At 42.9% G+C, this 21,346-nt stretch overlaps 1 protein-coding gene across 2 annotated transcripts in view; it reads right to left on the reverse strand.

Annotated features, from left to right (window-relative positions):
- The window catches only part of Znf609 (zinc finger protein 609), a 137,610-nt gene extending 116,264 nt beyond the window's left edge, over positions 1 to 21,346 (reverse strand). For both annotated transcript variants that reach the window (XM_031343999.1, XM_031343996.1), the window contains exon 1: positions 21,190 to 21,346. The gene's annotated coding sequence lies outside the window, so the exon portion shown is untranslated. The remainder of the gene's footprint in view (positions 1 to 21,189) is intronic.

A 21,346-nucleotide genomic window follows, 5' to 3' on the forward strand; every position in this document is an offset into this window, starting at 1 on the left:
CACAACATCAACCTAACAACTTTAATACAATAAACAATCTCCCAAACATTCCAAGATAATCTTAAAAGATGAAGCTAAAATCTATTTGGGGACTGGAGAAATGGCTCACATACTGCTCTTTCAGAGAACCCAAGTTTGGTTCCACATCAGGCTGCTCACAACTACCTGTAACTCTAGCCCCGAGATATCAGATAGATATCCCCCTTTTGGCATCCACAGGTGCCTGCACTCATATGCCCATACCTACACACAGATACATAACTAAAAATAAATCTTTAAATTGAATATGGTGGCAAAGGCTTTTGATCCCAGCACTGGGGAGGCAGACAATCTCTGTGGCTTTGAGGCAAGCTTGGTCTACAAAGCAAGTTCCAGGACAGCCAGGGCTACACAGAGAGACCCTGTCTCAAAACAAAACAAAAGGCCTGCTGTTCTTGTCAGTGGCCTGCTTTCCACTGGCTCTGCAAGGGGCTAGCTAGTCTTGATTGGCATCCTGAAACCCAAGGGAGTTTTATGCTGTAACTCATGCTAACACTCTTGGCTAGCGCCTGAAGCCTGCCAGAGCACAGAGCTGCAACACTTGTGAGCTCACGAGGTTGGCATCCTGCTGTCACCAACAGCCTTGAAGATCCTACTTTCCCCTTTGAATTTTAATTCCTACATAGCAGATAAAACTCCTCTGCTTTTGCCTTAGGAAGTCTGTCTACTCCATGCTTGGAAGGGGAGCAAGACAAATAGGAGAAACACCTCACAGGGTTCAATCTCCAGTGCTAAAAAACAAAAAAAATACAGTACACACACACACACACACACACACACACACACACACACACACACACTCTTTTTGTGGAAGATGTGAAGTGGGGCAGCAGAAGAAGATATGGCTATAAAAGGACATCATGAGGGTCCCTAGTGCTGTGGCACTGAGTATACCATTACTTTCCACATGACAAAATGGCTTAAAACCAGTCAGGCAGGCATGGTGGTAGTCACTCTAATGCTAGTATTCAGGAGGTAAAGGTAGGAAAAGTCCAAGACGACTCTAGGCTACCGACTGAACCTGAAGTCCACTTGTACTACATGAGATGCCATTGTCTTAACAAACAAAGTAATGGGTCAGCAGATGGCTAAGCAGGTGAAGGCACTTACTGCCAGGCCTGACAACCTAAAGTTCCATACCAGGGACCCACACAGTGGAAGAAGAGTGACAACTTTCACAAGCTGCCCTCTGATGTATGATCCCCAACAATAATAAAAGTTAAACATACACATAAATACACATACACGAATGCAAGTCAATCTGGAGAAGCTCTTAACTAAACTATAAGAATGTCACTATTACAATATTGTACTATTTAGTTTGGCAAGGTTCAGAAAAACAAATGCCACATGTTCTCTCTTATATAGAGATTATAGCTTTTAAAAAATATATACATTTTATTTATTTAGCTCACTATGAGGTCCAAGCTGGCCTCAACTGACAACCTACCTCTACCTCCAAAGTACTGGAATAAAGATATGTACCACCATGCCTGGCCCCCTAATTTTTATACAAGTGTACTTACATGGGAGTGAATGTGGTTAGTGGTCATAACATTAGAAAGGGAAACAGAGGAGGGAAGACGGGCTTTAAGAAAGGAGGGTGGGAAGTGTGGAGTGCACTTGTAGAAAGAATGCTAGGGTAAAAGTAGGAAGGTGGGAAGGTAACAGGGATATGGGGTGGGCATCAATCAAAATGGAGTAAGAATTCCCAGTAGTTAATTCCAACACTGGGAAGGCAGAGGTGAAGCTCTTGAGTTTGAGGCTAGCCTAGTCTACATACTGTTCCAGGCTAGCCAAGGCTACATAATGAGACTCATCTCAAAAAAAAAAAAAAAAAAAGTATATAAAAGTGCTATGAAGAGCAGGGTGGCAGTTGCACACACCTTTGATCCTAGCACTTGGGAGGCAGAGGCAGGCGGAATTTTTGAGTTCAAGGCCAGCCTGGCTAATGACAGCCAGGGCTACACAGGGAAATCCTGTTAGTTTATATACCAACAAAACAAAAAATAAAAATAACAATAAAACCTAAAGAAAATATTTTTCTACTTTAAAAACCTATAATCCCAACACATGGGAAATAGATCAGGATTAAGAGAATTCCTGTCTTTAAAAACCCTGCCTGCAAGTGGGAAAGATGGTTAAGTGGGTAAAATCACTATGTTTGATCCCCAGAACCCAGTGTTAGAAAAAAAAAATTAATAACGCTGGTGGTATTCTCTTCTGCTCCTTCTTCCATCATATGAGGATATAGCAGGAAAGGATCTTCTCTGAAGCACACAGTGAGCTCTCACCAGAACTATCCTGTTGTTTTTACCTCAGACTTCCTAATATAATATTGGCATGCTCATCCTGGTGGGAGCCAATAATTCCTGGAGATTTCCACATCACACCTTAACTTTACAGGACAGAGACTCTAAACTTCACTTTTTTCATTTCCAAATCTCAGTCCATTTTTCCTACACCAGGCAGGGATCCTTTTCTAGTCTCCTTTGGCAGCAAAGCCATTGGCTTGCTTTGTTCTCCAGGTCTATCAGTTGCAGCATAACCATTGTGTCAGTGTCCATTAGGTCCAACTTTTCATTCAACAGAGTTGCTTGTAAATTAAAAAAGGAGCTGGATGTTGGTGGTACACACCTTTAATCACAGCACTCGGGAGGCAGAGGCAGGTGGATCTCTGCGAGTTAGAGGCCAGCTTGGTCTACAGGGTAAGTTCTATGACAACCAGAAACCGAGAAACCAAGAAAACAAGCAAGCAAACAAACAACAACATAGTAGGGGCTGGACGGAGAGCTCTAAGACCAACAGTTGTTCTTGTAAAGGACCTGTCATTCCAGCTTAAGGTGATCTGACCTCCACAGGCACCAGGCAGGCCTGTGGTGAACAGTCATCCATACAAACAAAATGCCCATGCACATAAAAATAAACGTAAAAATAAAAATTAAGCTCTTCATTCATGAGCCATCTTTCCTGGACAAGTGTAGCTAATCATCTCTCATCAAAGAAAACTCTTTTCAGCAAATGGTGACCATCACAGAAAACCACAACAGGACACAGGGCAGAAATCAACAGATTGTGGGGAATCCAGACCCAGTGGATACATCCACACTACAGCTCCTATGGCTCAAAGAACTTCATAGATACCAGGACGCCAGCTGTGAAACACTCTCTCCTAGAAATGGCTACAAACCAAGAATGGGACAATGGCAATATCAATGGACAGGTTAATGTGAAAAGGGGATTCGAAAAACCAAAAAAAAAAAAAAAAAAAAAAAAAAAAAAAAAAAAAAAAAAAAAAAAAAAAAAAAAAAAAAAAAAAAAAAAGAAAAGGGGACATTTTTCCTTGGGCTCACCCCTAGACAAAGAACTTCAGACAACTAATGACTGCTGGGAGAAAAAGAATTAGTCTTTCCTAAGGATGAGCCTCCTTATTGGTTGTTCAATGCAAAGTGGTCAGCCTTGGAACCACATATACACACCAACAACAGAACAGACTCAGCAGGCTATGTGTGTGTCTGTGCATACACACGCTCAGCATGCATATATGTAACAATAATAAAGAAAAAGAAGCTATTGACTTGAGAGTGTGGTGGGAAAAATGAAAGGATTTGGAGGGAGGGTAACTGGGAGGGGCTATTCTTTCAATTCATTAAAATCTTTAAAAAATACAGAGGGAAAAAAAACGCACAGAAACCCAAACCAAACCCTGGAGTGGTAAGCATCTGTAATTCCATCACTGCTACAGAGAGCTGGGAGATGGAAACAGGCCAATCAGCAGACAGGAGGCAGCTCACCGCTGGACGCTCACAGAGCAGTAAAACCACAACAGCAGAAACAAGAGGCCATACCTCGGCCAAGGTAGAGGTGAGAACTGGCTCAAAGTTGTTCTCCAACCTCCACACATGCTGCACACACACATCCTTGTTCACACATTCTCTCTTCTTCTCACACAAGTTTTAAAAAACTATTTTTAAATTTCTCCAACTGTAGAGTTAACACATTTTAGTTACTTAACATTCATAAAGATAGCTACTTAAGTATAATGAATTCACTTCTGACTTGAAAGGGAATTCTGAATCAAATATAGGATGGACACTAAGAACTGGTGATCAAACCCATAGGTTCATTCCATGGTTCAGCAAGGCTTAATAATGTCTTTAAACTGAGAGGCTAGGAATGCAGTGCAGTGGTAGGCCAGATACTTATTCAATTCCCAGCATGGTAAAATCGATGATGGCGGCGACGGCAGCGGCAGCGGCAGCGGCGGTGGAGGTGGTGGTGGTGGTGGTGATAGAGGTGGTGGTGGTGGTGGTGGTGGTGGAGGAGGAGGAGGAGGAGGAGGACTAGGGATGTAGTTCAGTTAGAAGAGTGATTGTCTAGCATGCACCAAGCCCTAGGTTGAATCCCCAGCACCACATAAACCAGGTGTGGAAAGATATCCCAGCATTAAGGAAGTAGAGGTAGAACCAGAAGTTCAGAATAACTGTTGATTATAAAGTAAGATTGAGGCCAGGCACAGCATGTGAAACTCTGTCTCTAAATGAATGAATAAATAAAAACAAGCTCCAGGGTTTGGAATACAGGCAAATATAGTATCATAGCACGCAAGAGGTCCTAGTTTCAATTGGCAGCAAGATGAGGAAGGAAGAGTTTTTTAAACTGCTAGGGGCTTGAGAGATTACTTGGTGGTTAAAAACACTTACAGCTATTGGGGAAGACATGGGTTCAATCCCCAGCACCCATATGACAGCTCACAACCATCTGTAACTCTTGCTGCAGGAGATTTAACACCATCTTCTGACTTCTATGAGCACAAAGTACAGAAGATGGATATATATATATACATGTAGGCAAACACCCTTGCACATAAAATAAAAGTCTTTAACACCCCCTAATGCACATTGTTATTAAATTCTTCACATTCTTTGTCCACTAATTCTGAGAAGTATCTGTAACCAGAACAAGATAGTAACACATATTAGACACGCCTTAGTTTTATGTAGAGGGAAAACTGTTTTATTTAGTTGATTATGTTCCTAATGATGCCCAGCATTTCTCTGGCAGCACACTGACCCAATTTTTCTAGGAACTACTTACCAGAGTTTCCACTTCCTTTTGGGAGTTACCATTGTTAACTAGAAATTACTCATCCTGGGGAAAAGCTTGAGACTTTCTGTTTTCTTTTTTTTCCAATTCTTGCACTCTGAGGTCCACCAATGTTTCATTCTGCTCATAATATGTATTCCTGAAATAAAACCTCAAAGGGCTTCAAGTTCTTGCCTCTCTGGTGGTACATTTCTCTAATTCTAATATTTAGAAAGTGGAAGGAGGAGGATTAAGAACTCAAGGTCAGGCTTCTTGGCTCATTCCTCAGTGCACTAGCCTACTTCCAGTCTTAGGAGTATGTTTTCCTTCCTTAATAAGCTATCTCTATTTCTACTCCATGTCTAACTTAAAAGGCAAGACCTTTTCTCTCTCTCTTCCTAATGGCTGCCAGGATTTTTCCCTAACCTGTACTGCGTTTCTTTTAAACTCCAATAAAATAGTCCTTGAGCTTAAGAGAGAGGCCAAGGTCATCTTTAGCTACACACTGACTTTCCATTAGCTTGAACTACACAAGACCCTGTCTCATTAATTAAAAAAAAAAAAAAAAAAAGTGTCTCAGCAGTTAGAAATGCTTGCTATGTAAGCATGGCCTCACACACTTCTGTAACCCAAGCACTGAGTGACGCAGACACAGAGTGCTTGGGCTCACTGGCTACCAGCCTAGGTCAAAAACCTAGCTATTCCAGGTTCAGAGAGAGACCTGGTGTCAAAGAAACAGGACAGAGGGATAGAAGGAGCCTGTGCGCACACGTGCACACACATCACACAATACATCATACCTTTTCCTTTTTCTTCTTTCTTTTTTTCTTTTCTTTCTTTTTTTTTTTTTTTTTTTTTTTTTTTTTTTTGGTTTTTCAAGACAGGGTTTCTCTGTATAGCCCTGGCTGTCTGTCCTGGAACTCACTCTGTAGACCAGGCTGGCCTCGAACTCAGAAATCCGCCTGCCTCTGCCTCCCAAGTGCTGGGATTAAAGGCATGCACCACCACTCCCCAGCTTAATACATCAATCTTAATGTCACAGAAAAATTGTAATATTGCTCTTGCTCTTGTGTGTGTGTGTGCGCGCGTGCGTGTGCAGTGTACTTGAAGATGTACACATCTTCCTCTATTACTGCCCACTTTACACTGGAACAGGGATCCACCCACCCCCACCCACCACAATACTGGGGTTACAGATGTATGTTACTGCAGTCAGCTTATACACAGGTGTTGAGAATCTGAACTATGGGTCTTTAGGTTTACATGACAAGGACTTCACCAATGGAAGCAGATCTCTAGACCCTTAAGATTTTTTTTTTAGGGGCTGGCGAGATGGCTCAGCGGGTAAGAGCACTGACTGCTCTTCCGAAGGTCCTGAGTTCGGATCCCAGTAACCACGTGGTGGCTCACAACCACCTGTAATGAGATCGGACACCCTCGTCTGGTGCGTCTGAAGACAGCTACTCCGGAGCGGTAGCGAGCCAGGTAGGAGCAAGCAGAGGTCCTGAGTTCAATTCCCAGCAGCCACATACATGATGGCTCACGGCTATCTGTACAGCTACAGTGTACTCATACACATACAATAAATAAATAAATCTTAAAAAAAAAAAAAAGAGAGAATTTTTTTTTTAGGGGTAGAGGCCAGGTTTCCAGACAGGATTTCTCTGTGTAAACCCTGGCTGTCCTGGAACTCACTGGGTAGACCAGGCTGTCCTCGAACTTACAGAGATCCACCTGCCTCTGCCTCTCGAGTGCTGGGATTAAAGGTGTTCACCACCACGGCCCAGCTTTTGGACCCTTAAATTCTCACTTATGGCAAAATGCTTCAGTTGGTAAAAATCCTGAGCCAATCCTGGAACTACACACAAATAGAGAGAACTAACTCCATGAAGTTGTCCTCTGACCACATGTATCATGGAACTAGGGCCCACATACAAACAAGATGAAAGTGCATACATATACAAATGAAAACAAAATAACAAATGTATTTATTCAAGTGCTAAACAAGATTGATGAGCTCAGCCTGGGGGCGGTGGTGGCGCATGCCTTTAATCCCAGCACTTGGGAGGCAGAGGCAGGTGGACTTCTGAGTTCGAGGCCAGCCTGGTCTACAGAGTGAGTTCCAGGCTGCCAGGGCTACACAGAGAAACCCTGTCTCATAGAAAAAAAAGAAAAAAGAAAAAGATTGATGAGCTTATCATCAAGATGATGTTTGGAGATAAACAGCATAGTAGAATGAAAAAAAAAAGTTAAAAAAATAGTCTGGCGAGTAGCTCAGTGGGCAAAGACACTTGCTGGCAAGCCTAACCACGTGAACTTGAACCCTAAAACCCACATGATGGAGGAGAGCCAGCTCCCACAAACTATTCTCTGATCTTTGTGAATCTACCACAGCGTGACTATATATATATGTATGCACACACGCATTCATGTAACAATCAAGGAAAACCACAGATAAACATCTATTACTACTTATCCTAGCAGCTCTACTGTGTATGTGTGGACACATGCATGTTGAGGTCAGATGACAACTTGTGCTCTCCTTGTACCATGTGGGCTTTAGGACCTGAACTTGTGTTATCAGCCATGGCAAAACAAGTGCCTTTACCTCCTCAAGCCAAGTCATCTGCTTTTTTTTTTTTTTTTTTTTTTGAGATAGGGTCTTGCTAGATATAGCCCAGGTTGACCTGATACTAGCTATGACTGGCCTTCACTTTTCAGCAATCCTGATTCAGCTGTGTTGGGATTAAGGCACATGACACCATACCCACCTTGCTGCCTTTCCATTTCTATCAGTGCTGTTGTTTATTGAGAGGATTTTACTATATAACCTAGACTCACTTTCAGCTTAAAATCCTAATGCCTCAGCCTGCTAAAAACATGAGATAATACATACAATTAGTTAACGTGTCCTTAAATATATATATATTTATTTATTTATTTTTAAGAGGGAAGAGAATCTCTGAGTTCAATGCCAGTCTCATCTACTGAGTGAGTTCCTGGACTGCCAGGGCTATACCGAGAAACCCTATTTTGAAAAACCAAACCAACCAACCAACCAACCAACCAACCAGAGACCTTTATTATACAAAGAGACATGTCAAATTTGTCTTTCTGGTTTTTCTCAATTTTTATGCTGCACCCAATTGGTTTTTCTGTGATTTTTCAAAAAATTCCTTTTCCCTCCCTACAGCCTCTAAAACTATTGAATAATCATTTGTTTTATATATCCTGTCTTAGGGTTTTACTGCTGTGAATAGACACCAAGACTCTTATAAAGGACAACATTTCACTGGGTCTGGCTTACAGGTTCAGAGGTTCAAGATGGGAGCATGGCAGCATCCAGGAAGGTATGGCACAGGAGGAGCTGGGAGTTCTACATCTTCATCTGAATGCTACTAGGAGAAGACTGGCATCCTCAGGTAGCTCGGAGGAAGTTCTCTTTGCCCACCCTCACAGTGACACACTTCTTCTAACAAGGCCATACAATCTAATAGTGTCATTCCTTGGGCCAAGCATATTCAAACCACCCACAGGTCCCTTTAATCCTTTGCTTTAACATGAACTTCAAATATTGCAAATATGATAGTTCTTTTGGGGGCAGGATTTGGGGTGGGACTATGTGATTGAGATAGGATTGAGATAGCTCTGGGTGTCCAGGAACTTACTATATAGATTAGGCTAGCCTCAAACCGTCAAACTCATGAAGATCCACCTGCCTTTGTCTCCCAAGTAGTGGTATTAAAAGCATGTGATGCCACACCCAACTGTAGCTTTTACCTTTCTATATTCAGTATATTTCTATGTAGCTCTGGATTACCTGGAACTACCACTTCTGCATACCCTCAAAGAAAGGCAACACAAAGTCTGCCTAGAAACTCACCATCAGAGCCTACAAATTGCCTAAAAGTAACAGATTTTCCTTAGCATGGATTCAGAAACCTTGGGGGTGGGGTGTGGGGAGGGGTGGTGGGAGAGGGCTTAGAGGTTAAGAGCACTGGCTGCTCTTCCAGAGAACCTGGGTTCAATTCCCAGAACCCACAACCACACCTGCCTGCAACTCATCCAGTTTCAGGCTGATCGGTATTCCTCACACAAACATATACGCAGGCAAAACACCAGTGCTACATATAAATATAAACACTGAAATAAAAGAGAAAAAAAAAGAACTTTTAGTGCCTGGGAGATACAATCCAAGGTAAGGTGTTTGCTTGACACACAAAATGTTTGATCCCCAACCCCCCCCCCAAAATTTAATATTATGTATCATGAAGAGCCTATTTTGGCAAAAATGACTAATAGGTCCTCTTGTACACTACAACTGTATAATCTGATGGTATAAATAATTCAAAACATAGAGCAGACAGGTCCTAATACTGCCTTGAACCTCACCTATGGTGGTTTGAATGCTTAGTCCCAGGGATGGGGCTGTTAGAAAGGACTGGAAGGATTAGTAAGCATGACTTGTTGGAGTGGGTGTGGCTTTACTAGAGAAAGTGTGTTACTGGGAGTGGGCTTTGAGGTTTCAAAAGCCTACAGCAGGTATAATCTTTCCCTCTCTGCCTGTGCTTCAGAAAGTAGGTCTCTACTACAGCATCATCACCATACCTGCCTGTACTGAACCTCTGAAACGGTCAAGTCCCCAGTAAATGCTTTCTCTTATAAGTTCCATGGTGTCAGCCAGGCGGTGGTGGTGCATGCCTTTAACCCCAGCACTTGGGAGGCAGAGGCAGGCGGATTTCTGAGTTCGAGGCCAGCCTGGTCTCCAGAGTGAGTTCCAGGACACCCAGGGCTACTCGGAGAAACCCTGTCTAAAAAAAAACAAAAACAAAAAAAAACCCAAGCAACCAACCAACCAAACATCCATGGTGTCTCTTCAACAGCAATGGAACAGTGATTAAAACAGCTACTTTAAATGTCATATAATATAACAAAGAGGCTATGATGAGATGTCTACAAACATCTTGTAGACATCTCATCTTTTGTTTGGACCTACACAAACCAAGAACAAAAATATGATTTTCTATCTCTTTTATATTGGAAATATTAGCTTTTCAGAAGTTACTAAAACAGTTGTCTACCCTAAGGAAAGTGTTTCCTATTAGTTTCATGTACTGAAAAAAAAAGGTGGGGGCTGGCAAGATGGCTCAGCCGGTAAGAGCACTGACTGCTCTTCCAAAGGTTCTGAGTTCAGATCCCAGCAACCACATGGTGGCTCACAACCACCCATAATGAGATCTGACGCCCTCTCCTGGTGTGTCTGAAGACAGCTACAGTGAATTACGCCAGAGCGAGCGGGAGTTCAATTCCCAGCAGCCACACACATGATGGCTCACTACAATCTGTACAGCTACAGTGTACTCACACACATAAAATAAATAAAATAAAATAAATCTTAAAAAAAAAGAAAAGAAAAGGTGGGAGGGGTGATGGGGTCTGCAGGGGTAGCATACACCTTTAATTCCAGCACTTGAGAGGCAGAGGAAGGTGGAGTTTGAGGCCAGCCTGGTTTATAGAGCAAGTTCCAGGACAGCCAAGAAACCCTGTCTAGGCAGGAAAAAAAAAAAAAGAAAGAAAGAAAGAAGAAAAAAAGAGAGGAAAAAAGGGGATGATGTAATAAGAAAAATAATGAACTACAAAGGTTAGAAAAGGACAAGTATTACACACACCGTACCCAGATATGACACCTTTGAATTAGGTAGTGACACTACTAAGGTATAGCCTACATGTTGAGAGCACCAAAACCCCAACATTCACTTTTTAAAAGTAGGCAGTTAGGTTTGGTTTTTTTTGTTGTTTTTTATAAATTACATTTGTGCTTGTGTGTGTGCGAATGTAGTTCCACCATGTGAGTACTGGGAACTGAGCTGCTGCACCTGTTTTTGATGTAGGTTCTCACTATGTAACTCAAGCTGGCCTAGAACCCACTGTGTAGGCAAAGCTGACCTTTGATCCTCTTGCCTCCACCTCACACATGCTAGGATTATAGGCATGGGCCATGCTGCTGAGCCATGTTTTCAGATTAAAGTGCTAACTCAAACTTGCTGAAGCCTTACTAGAAAGAAAAGTAACCGTCATATTTTTGGCCTTTTTCTTCTTGAGAAAGGAGAAAATCCAGAGACCTAACTCACCCAGGAATCCAGATACCCAAGGCCTGGCAGCAGGAGAGCAAATCCCATTCTTCAGGGAGCTGCTTCTAATCCTGGTGTCTTCCAGACGACTGGGTGCAACTGTCACTGTGACTGACTTCCAGGAATGCCAGCCAGCAGAAAAGACTTAACAAGTAGCTATTTCCCTTCAGAGTCAGCCGGACGCTGGAACAACTGCAGACACTGCCTCTTTCTCTCTGCTGGGCAGAAAAACAGCTACCAATCTGAGGCGTCTATAACCATCCAGGAATGTACCAACATCAACTGATCTCATGAAAAGCTGCTAGCCTCCACTTGACCCATCTAACCCTTCTTCACATCTCTAGCCTCCTTTACCCTATTCCATTTCCCCTACAGTATTTTTCAACCTTGTAATATTATGTAGCTGCTTACTATGCTTATTCTTATCCTCTTTATTTTTTTTTATTTTTTTTAAGAATTTTTTTAAGATCATTTAAGATTTATTTATTATATATGAGAGTACACTATAGCTGTCTTCAGACACACAAGATCACATTACAGATGGTTGTGAGCCACCATGTGGTTGCTAGGATTTGAACTCAGGACCTCTGGGAGAACAGTCAGTGCTCTTAACCGCTGAGCCATCTCTCCAGCCCCTCTTATCTTCTTTTAAAAGGCAAAATCTGCTAAGCATGGTGCCTCCAGCCTGTAATCCCAGCACTGCAGAAAGCCAGGCAGAAGGAATGCTTCAAAGCCAGCCTGGACTCAGAAGCTTCACTCACAAACATAAAGTCCATTGGTGGCTGCTTTGACTTGGTCTGTTTTAAACACTGACAGATCGTAAGAAGCTGGAACAGTATCTCACATATAGTAGGAATCCAAAAGAATGAGACAAACCCCTGAGAAGATCAACAGAACCTACAGTGCCCAATACTATTTCTCTAGCAGAACCAAGCTTCTCCTGTGAGTAGCTTACCTTGCACACAATCCTCCAAGTTAGGATGCATGGAGCCAGCAACACTACAAACAGTAAGATAACAAAGCCTGCTCTTGAATCAGAAGGGTTTCTTAAGCCATTCAGTCTGCCTTGTTCCTAGTTTATTCAATTTGGGATAAAATGTGTTGAATGGAATTTGCTTTACTATAAAAGGGGTTTGAAAAAAATATCACATGAAGTTTTTTTTCAAAGTCTAAGTCTAATTCAATTCAGCAAACATTAATAATGCATAGCTATATTCAAAGCATTGGGCTAGGAATTACAGAGGACAAAAGAACAGAGAAGACAGAGCTGTCTTACAGAACTTAAAATGAGACAGGAAGAAAATACATCCACAAATAATTATCATTTAAGGCAGCGTATGATAGAGTACTTTAACAGAGATCTTAGCTATCCTTCCATAACACCCCCCCCCCCAAAAATCTAAAGGGACATAGAAAAAAATGAACTCATCTCTGGAAATGGGACAGTAAGTAGAAATGTGGGTAGAAAGGACACTGAGCGCTGTGCTAGTTCAAAGGAAGGACAGACTTGGAGATATGAATGAATGTCTAGGAAGCACAGAAGAGCATCCCATAGATATAGATTGACTGAAACATAAAATAAAGCTGAGGAAGGCCAGATCTGATCAAAACAAAAAGAATCTGTAATAAGCCTAGAAGCAAGTAAGAAGGCTTACTGGGTAAAGGTTCTCACCCCACAGCCTGGCAAACTGGGTTCACTCCTTAAAACCTACATAACAGTACAAGGTAGAACAGAAATAACTCTGCAAAGATATCCTGACTTCGACATGTGCACCAAGGTACCCACCACACATAAATTACACACTTACACACACACACACTCACAAACCCACACATAAATTACACACACACTCATACACACACACACACACACACACACACATACACACACACGTGTGAAAGCTAAAAATAACTTAAAATAATTCATTTATTTATCTTGGTTTTTTTGAGACTAGGCTTTTCTGTATAGCCCTGGCTATCCTGAACTCACTTGGTAGACCAGGATGACCTTGAACTCAGATATCTACCTGCCTCTGACCACCCCCGACAAAGTGCTAGGATTAAAGGTTGTGTGCCACCACTGCCCAGCAAATAGTTCTAAATATTACCCTACATTAGTAGGCTGGGTTTCTTTATATTTTTTTAAAGTGAGAAAAAAATGTTCCAAATTACTATTTTAAAAATCTATGCTAGGGCTGAGCAGTGGTGGCGCACGCCTTTGATCCCAGCACTTGGGAGACAGAGGCAGGCAGATTTCTGAGTTCGAGGCCAGTCTGGTCTACAGAGTGAGTTCCAGGATAGCCAGGGCTATACAGAGAAACCCTGTCTCAAAAAACAAAAAAACAAACAAAAAAATCTATGCTAGATCAGGTGTGATGGCACAGACCTTTATTTAATCCCAGCACTCAGATCCCTTTGAGTTTGAGCAATGAATTCCAGGCCAGCCAAGGCTACATACTGGCATTCTGTCAATAAATAAATAAATAAATAAATAAATAAATAAATAAAAAGACTGGAAGGCTGGCGAGGTGGTGAGGTGGTTAGGAGTGCAGGGCAATAGGACCTTGGTTTGATTCCCAGCACCCACATGGTGTCTCAACCATCTATAACTCCAGTTGCAGGGGATCTAATGCCATCTTCTGAGCTTTGTGGACGTCAAGTATGCATGAAGTGCACAGACATGTATACAAGCAAAACATTCACATATATAAGATAAAAATACTTAAAATTTAAAGAAACAAAATAACCTACCTCCCCAGAAGTCCATGTTGGGTTTCTGTGTTACTTATTCTAAAACCAAATGATTTTCTTTTAAAGCATTTTAACTCATAATTACATATTCATTAGTTGACTATATGCTCCATTAGACTACAGGTCCCAGTAGGACAGGGACTACGCCTGGCCTAGCATAAATAATTAAATATTACAATACGGCAGCAACATGTAGTATAGAACAAAAAAAGAACACTGCCATGAGATTACTGCACACATGTACAAAAGATGAGAACCTGAGCTAGGTCAGTTAAGAAGAAAAGTGAGGTAAATGCGGCTAGAGAGCTGAGTCAGTGGTTAAGAGCACAAAGAACACTCTTCCAGAGGAGCTGGGTTTGATTCCCAACACCCTGTTAACTCCAGTCCCAGGGGATTTAATACCCTCTCTTGGCTTCCATGGGCACTCATCAACATTTAAAAAAAAAAAAAAAAAAAAGGAGGGAGGGAGAAAAGCAGGCCTTCAGTGATTGGTCAGATGAGCTGCTAAGTCAACAGTCTTTGTTTGTTTTTTGGTTTTTCGAGACAGGGTTTCACTGTGTAGCCCTGGCTGTCCTGGAACTCACTCTGTAGACTAGGCTGGCCTCGAACTTAGAAATCCGCCTGCCTCTGCCTCCCAAGTGCTGGGATTAAAGGCGTGCACCACCACTGCCCAGCAGCAGTCTTGAAATTATAGAAATCGGAAGAACAGTAAGAGAACACAAGCTTCAGCAAGTTTGAACTGGAAGTACACATTAAAGCAGATGCCAAGTAGAAATATGCCATTCTTCCCTATATACCTCACATAGTTAAGCACCATTGGGATTAGTTCTATTTCTTCAATTACAGTTCAATTTCTGATACCATCCTTAAGACTCTGCCCTAGAAACAAACCTTGCGCTAGAATGAAGGTAAGCATTTGAATTTCACACCAAGCTTCAGGATTTGTAACTGAAGTTTACAAGGTTTATTCATAAATGTCCACTTTAGTTCTATGATGGAAATTCACCCAACCAGGGTAGAGAGAATCTCTTATAAGCATCACCTGTCAATAAAAAAGCTTATGGCCAATCACTGAGGCTGGACACTGGTGGGGGATTTCTGAGTTCGAGGCCAGCCTGGTCTACAGAGTGAGTTCCAGGACAGCCAGGGCTACACAGAGAAACCCTGTCTCGAAAAACCAAAAAAAAAAAAAAAAAAAAAAAAAAAAGTGAGCAAATAAGGGGAGACGGTGGGGGAGATGCTAAGATGTGAAAGAAGAAGTGGGCCAGTACTGAACGAGAGGTAACTAACCATGTAGAAGACACAGAATAGTTTGAATGGGTTAAATAAGTTACAAGCTAGTCAGGAAATAAGCCAAAGCTTATAGCCTAGGCATTTAATGATAAATAATTAATCTCAGAGTTATCATTACAGGAGTAGGGGTTGGGAGGAAAAGTGGATTAATTTTTTTTACAAACCAGTCACAAAATGACACTTAGAAACGCTGCTAGGAATGGTGCTGACACCATACCAAAAACCTGCAAGCTGTATATTAACAGGGTAAAGCAAATACAGGTAACAGTATGCAATGTGGTACCAGAACCCAGTACACCTTAACTATAGAGATCTGGATTCCATGCTGTGATCTGATTCCAGCAGATCATAGGTTGTGTGGTAACTACTACCCTGGCCATTTGCTAATCGAATTCGCTATGTTCCACATGACATTTAAAACAATGCAACTATCTATAGGTACTGGAGAGGTGGCTCAACAGATACTTGCTGCCAAGTCCGACAATGTGAGTCCACTCCCTGGTACCAACATGGTGGAAGGAGAGAATTAAAACCACAGAGCAGAAGGCAATTTCAGAACTTGCCTAGTATTAGCCAGCCTCACCTCCAAGGGAAAAAAAAAAATCACACAACAAAAGAAAATAACCCAAGGTTTGCCCTATGCTAGACTAGATATGATGTAATAGGTATTTGCCATTTCCTATTTCTGGAACTCTGATCCAAGAACGAACAGCAAGAGAAGCATGAAAAACTCAGCCCTTTTGGATCTAGATGTGTCTCATTCATTGACCTGGCTGCTCACAGTTCAACAACTACTGCTAGAACAAGGGGTTGGGGATGGGGGTGGAGAAGAAGACAGAGTGAGGTGAGAAGGAAGGAGGGGAGGATCTGGGTTGTGACTATAGTAGTACAGTAATTAGTGTTCTACTCTGCTGGAGAAGTCTTCAGAGCAAAGAGTCAGGATGGACGATGAGGGAAAGAGAGATGGCAGCATGAGGAGGCGCCATACTGAGTGACAAGGGAGGACATGCAGGTTTGTGAACAATTCAAATAAAGCAAATCCATGACAGTGCTAGCTTCTCCAAGTCTCCAACCCGAATTCAATCCCAAGATCCAATAGGATGAAAGGAGAGATGGGGAAACACAATAAATAAATAAGTCAATCAATCAGTCAATAAATCAATAAATAAAAACAAGTTAGAACCTTCATTCTACTGGGCTCGGAGAGAGACATCTGAACTTTAAAACAATTGATATAGTTTCTTTCCTTTCAATATCTGTGAATTCAACTCCCATGAATTCTATAGGCTATACCCATTCCTGGATATGTGTGTGTAACAACAGAAGGACCATGGAGCCTGGGACCTAATACAGAAAATTATTACAAAACAAACATCAAATTACTTGTTCATAATTTTAGCCGGGGGGCCAAGGTGATGGTGTATGTGTGTAATCCCAGCCCAGGTTACATAGGAAGACACCATCTCAGGAGGAGATGAGAGAGCAAGTTGCCTTAATGAACATGGAAAAGGACAGTCATGCTACAGAAGATGGCAATAACAATCTAAAGGAAAATCTACACATTTCCAGAAATCCTCACAATATAAAGTATTATTCAAAATCACAGGAAATGCAATAGTTGTTTTTATTTTGCTGTTTTTAAAAATAAATAGTTAATAGAAATAGTTCCTTAACATCATTTGGCCCGCTGGTGATAATTTGGTTTTAATAAGTGACATTAGTAAGAGCAAGAAAAAGGTATAATGGTACTGGGAGGAAAAAAACCCTAAAAACTGAAGAAAGCAAACTGAAGAAATACAAACTTCATGGAGGAAGGAAATGATACTTGTAAAATAAAAACATGCAAATATTTTGCATAAGGAGCTTCAGGTGGACCTGGCAGAGCAAAGTCAATTGGACCCTTTGCATACAAGCAGCTGGGCATCCTCCCAGTGAACTAAAGCTTTCACCATCAAGACAGCAAAGCATTTTCTGTTTCCCATTTCCTTTTAATAAGCAAGTCCTAGAAGCACTGAATTACCGCTATTTCCTTCCCTTTCATGGGGCAGAAAGCCAGAACTTCCAGAAGTACAATAGGGCCATGTAGGGCCATGACTAAGGCATGCTACTCAGAAAAGAACCTCTTTTCTCTATTCCATTACCATTTCACTCACAAATCAACAATAGGCATTAAGAAACGTGAAACAAAGTGCAATTTCACACATGTGAACGGAGCCTACACCACACAGGACTGAGTATTTTCTTGTCAGTGTTGCATGTGATTCTTCAGCCACCTGCTCAATAATCCCTCTTCAGCTGCACAGCTGCCGCTGCCGCCACCACATGCCTTGCTAGGCAGGTGCTTTGGTGAATTACCTGTTCTCTAGTGAAAAGAGTCCTTCACTGACACTTAGTGGACCCAGAACCTGCCAATCAGCACCACCTATCTTCATTCTGCCTGTCACAGCCGACTTCTATCAGAGCGGTGATATGAAGGCACTACTTAACATACTGAGGGTTTTGTGTTCTGTTCATTTTTCATTGCAAAAAAGGGAAACTTTTTTAAAAAAATAAAATAAAGTAGATGTGAGAATTAAGCTGCTGAAAAGAAGACTTGCTGCACAACCAAAGGCTATCTTATCTCAGCGCCTGGTAACAGTCCCATCCATGCTGGTTTTCCTTTGGAGCAGTGGAAGTATTAAGATGCCTGGCAAAGAAGAAGAGAGAGGAAGCAGAGTGGCAACTACTGGAGAACAAATATCCCTGTATGTTTGTATCCTCCATGCCTGAGCTCAAGTGTTGATAGTCAGATAAATAAGAAGTGGTACTTCTACCTAACAGAGTAATCAGTAACCCCTCAACAAATTATCCTGTTCCAGGCATTGAGTTGCTAAATGCTAACTAGAACATATTAATACAAGGAGCCACATCCACATCCACAACATAGTCATGAGCAGTAAGGTGTCTAGTTATAAAGACTTCTCACAAGGAAATATTTCCTACCAAGAAGGTAGAGGTGAAGAACTCAATTGACTTCTGAATCACAGTCACTCAAAATGCTGTCTAAGGGTTGGTCACATTCAAAAGCCCAATTCTGAAACTCCTAAATCTAATCAAGGCAAATTTAATGGGAGGGTCTGCCTTAACTGACAACACTCAAGGAAAACATGCCAACAGCCTAAGAAGAAAAAAGCCTTAAATCCAGCTTAACTAAGGCATGCTAAGAAGCCTGGGACATATTGTTAGAAACAGTCCAGGCAGCCTGGTCTACAGAGCGAGTTCCAGGACAGCCAAGGCTACACAAAGAAACCCTGTCTCGAAAAAAACAAAAACAAAAAAAAAACAAAAACAAAAAACAAACAAACAAAAAAAAGAAACAGTCTAGGGCAGACAATACTTTTAGTAAGGCTTAAAGACAGTTCTACTATAAAAAAAAATTGCCAGGGGGTGGTGGCGCACGCCTTTAATCCCAGCACTTGGAAGACAGAGGCAGGCGGATTTCTGAGTTCGAGGCCAGCCTGGTCTACAGAGTGAGTACCAGGACAGCTGGGGCTACACAGAGAAACCCTGTCTTGAAAAACCAAAAAAAGTGTCAAAACAACCTGTTCCCTCCTATCAAAGTCCTGCCATCTAAATGCAAGGCCAACGTGTAACAGTGATATACAGGGATACAGAGGGAGAGACCACAGCTGACATTTACTGTCCTGAAAGACCTTTAACAAAAACCAAAGGGCCCCGGACAATGATAAACTATAGAAAAGAGTTAGATAGCTATTTTATACACTGCATACTGAATACAATCCCCTTTACAGTGACTCTTTTAAAAGATGTCTTTAATGTCTTGCAGGAAAACCTCTTTTCTAGCCCCATATATATGTAATTCTTACATTTGTAATTACATGTGTAATACATTACATTTGCTGTAATTGTATATATACGTAATGGATATGAGAGAGAGACTTAAGGGTACCAAAGACTTAAGGCTTGGAGACTTTCATGACACAGTCAAGGATATGATTCTTCCTATCCTTCTCTAATACTAGATCCAAATGACTTTTAGAAGTTCCTCTCTGTGGCAAATTTCTCTCCAAAATACCTGAATCATCTTCTCTCATTAAATACTGAATTATAAAAGGAAAGTTTTGTTTTCAAAGCTTGTCTTGGGCAAATTGAGTGGCTTTTTGTTGTTGTTGTTGTTATGTAATTATTCACCAGCAAGTCACCATTTAGAAAGGTACCTGGGTTCAGGGAATAGGTGCATGCCTGTAACTGCTAGCACTAAGCAGTCTGAGACAGGAGGATTTTGAGTTAGAAACCAGCCTGGGCAACTAATGAGTCCCTATTGGGGAAGGGGCACTTGGTCCTTCACTCCCCTATCTTACTCATATCTTTCGTTGTTTTCCTAAGAGAACAAAAATAACTGCAAGAGACTTCCATTTCTATACAAAAACATTTAAATACAATGTTTTATGTCAGTACTTTGCAGACACCTTCCTCAAAGGTCTACCACAAAGCATGAAGGTGGCATGTCCCAGACGCTATTCCTCCATAACTTAGTTACAGGCTAACCAGAGGCAGGCACAACATGGCTGGCATCCTCTATTCTTCTGAAAAATGTGTGCCAGTGAGCCCTGCATTGTTCCTCACTCAAAAAGAAGAGCCTTTCTGTCTGGCCTCCTCCAATGGCAAGCCCAGTCTGGAAAAGGAAGAAAATGGCACTGAGGAGCCTGGGAGATGGAGCATATCCAAAGCTCTCAGACAAGACTTGAACCTATGACCTTCACTGTGTACACAATAGGCGGGTGAGAGGGACCGGTTTATCTCTGCTGCAACAGTTCTCAGCCCTGGGGTAGCACTCCCGATAAAATGACACGACTATTGTGTGGCAGCAGAACAGTCATCTCTCACAACAGCCTAAACCAGCACTCCCTCCCCCAAGACAAAGCAGCAGGGGTGAAATTAACTCAAGGCTGCAGAGCAAAGCCTCATACAGAAAAGAGAGGCCTGTGGGGGCTTAGGGACTCTCCTCAACCCCTGGGGCTCTGGACACATGGCTGGAAACAGACAGGCTTTCTCCCCCATCTTTCCCACTCTCATTTAGGTAGGAAGCGGTTTCTGAGAGAATTTAATCATGTGTGATTTGTTCAGAAATATTCCCCCTGAAGGGCTCTGCTCTCTCCACCCTGTGTGAGCCTAATTCCTAGAAGCCGAAATGACTGTTTGCCGCTGCCTGTTTCACAAACACACATTAATTGGTCAGATGTGTCTCCTCCTCCTCAGCCCCAGAGGGAGGAAGGAGAATCTGAGCAAAGCACAGAGATGATCCAACCGTAATTACACATAAAGGGAAAAGAGGGCAGCATGGGTTTTCCAAACAGGACAGGGTCTCAAACCCTCCCGGGGACACAGGGACAGCAGTTTAAAGTCCAGGCCTAGAGATCCCTCCATCTTGAAGAAAAAGACAGGAGTAAATGTGACCTAAGACTGGGAAGGCGCACACACCCACAACCTACAGACTGCACGCTCCCAGCCACCTTGCTCCCCTTCCCGGGCCGCGCACACGTCCCTAACGAGCCCCAGTCGCCCCGGGGCCCCCTCGGCAGAGCCTCAGAAAACTCTCTGGCCTGCCCCTACCACCTGGCCGGACCAGAGACGCTCCCGGGCACCGCCACCCTCAGCCCGAACCGCCCGGGCCACGCTTTGAACTTCACCTCGGGCCCCCTCCCCCACCCACGCAACGACCCCGCTTTCCCCGCACACACCTTCCCCTCGCTCCGCCCCGGCCCCCCCAACCCCCACTTCCTCCGCCGAGCGCCGCTGCCCCGGCGCCCTCCGCGCCCCTCGGCGCCGGGCCTCCCTCGGCGTCGCCTCCCCCCTCCCAGCCCCGGCTCCACACAAAGCTTAGACTCACCGCGCGGCCGGTCCCGGGAGCCGCCACCTCCGCCCGCCCGGGGCCCCGGGCCGCAGAGCCACCACTGCTACGCGTCCCGGGCCGCCATCTGGGCCGCGGCCCCTCCCCCTCCCCGCCCCGGCTCTCCGCCCCTCCCCGCGCCGCTCCGCCCCGCCTG

The sequence above is a fragment of the Mastomys coucha genome, unplaced genomic scaffold, assembly GCF_008632895.1.
Source record: "Mastomys coucha isolate ucsf_1 unplaced genomic scaffold, UCSF_Mcou_1 pScaffold23, whole genome shotgun sequence".
In the NCBI taxonomy this organism is placed as follows: Eukaryota; Metazoa; Chordata; class Mammalia; order Rodentia; family Muridae; genus Mastomys; species Mastomys coucha.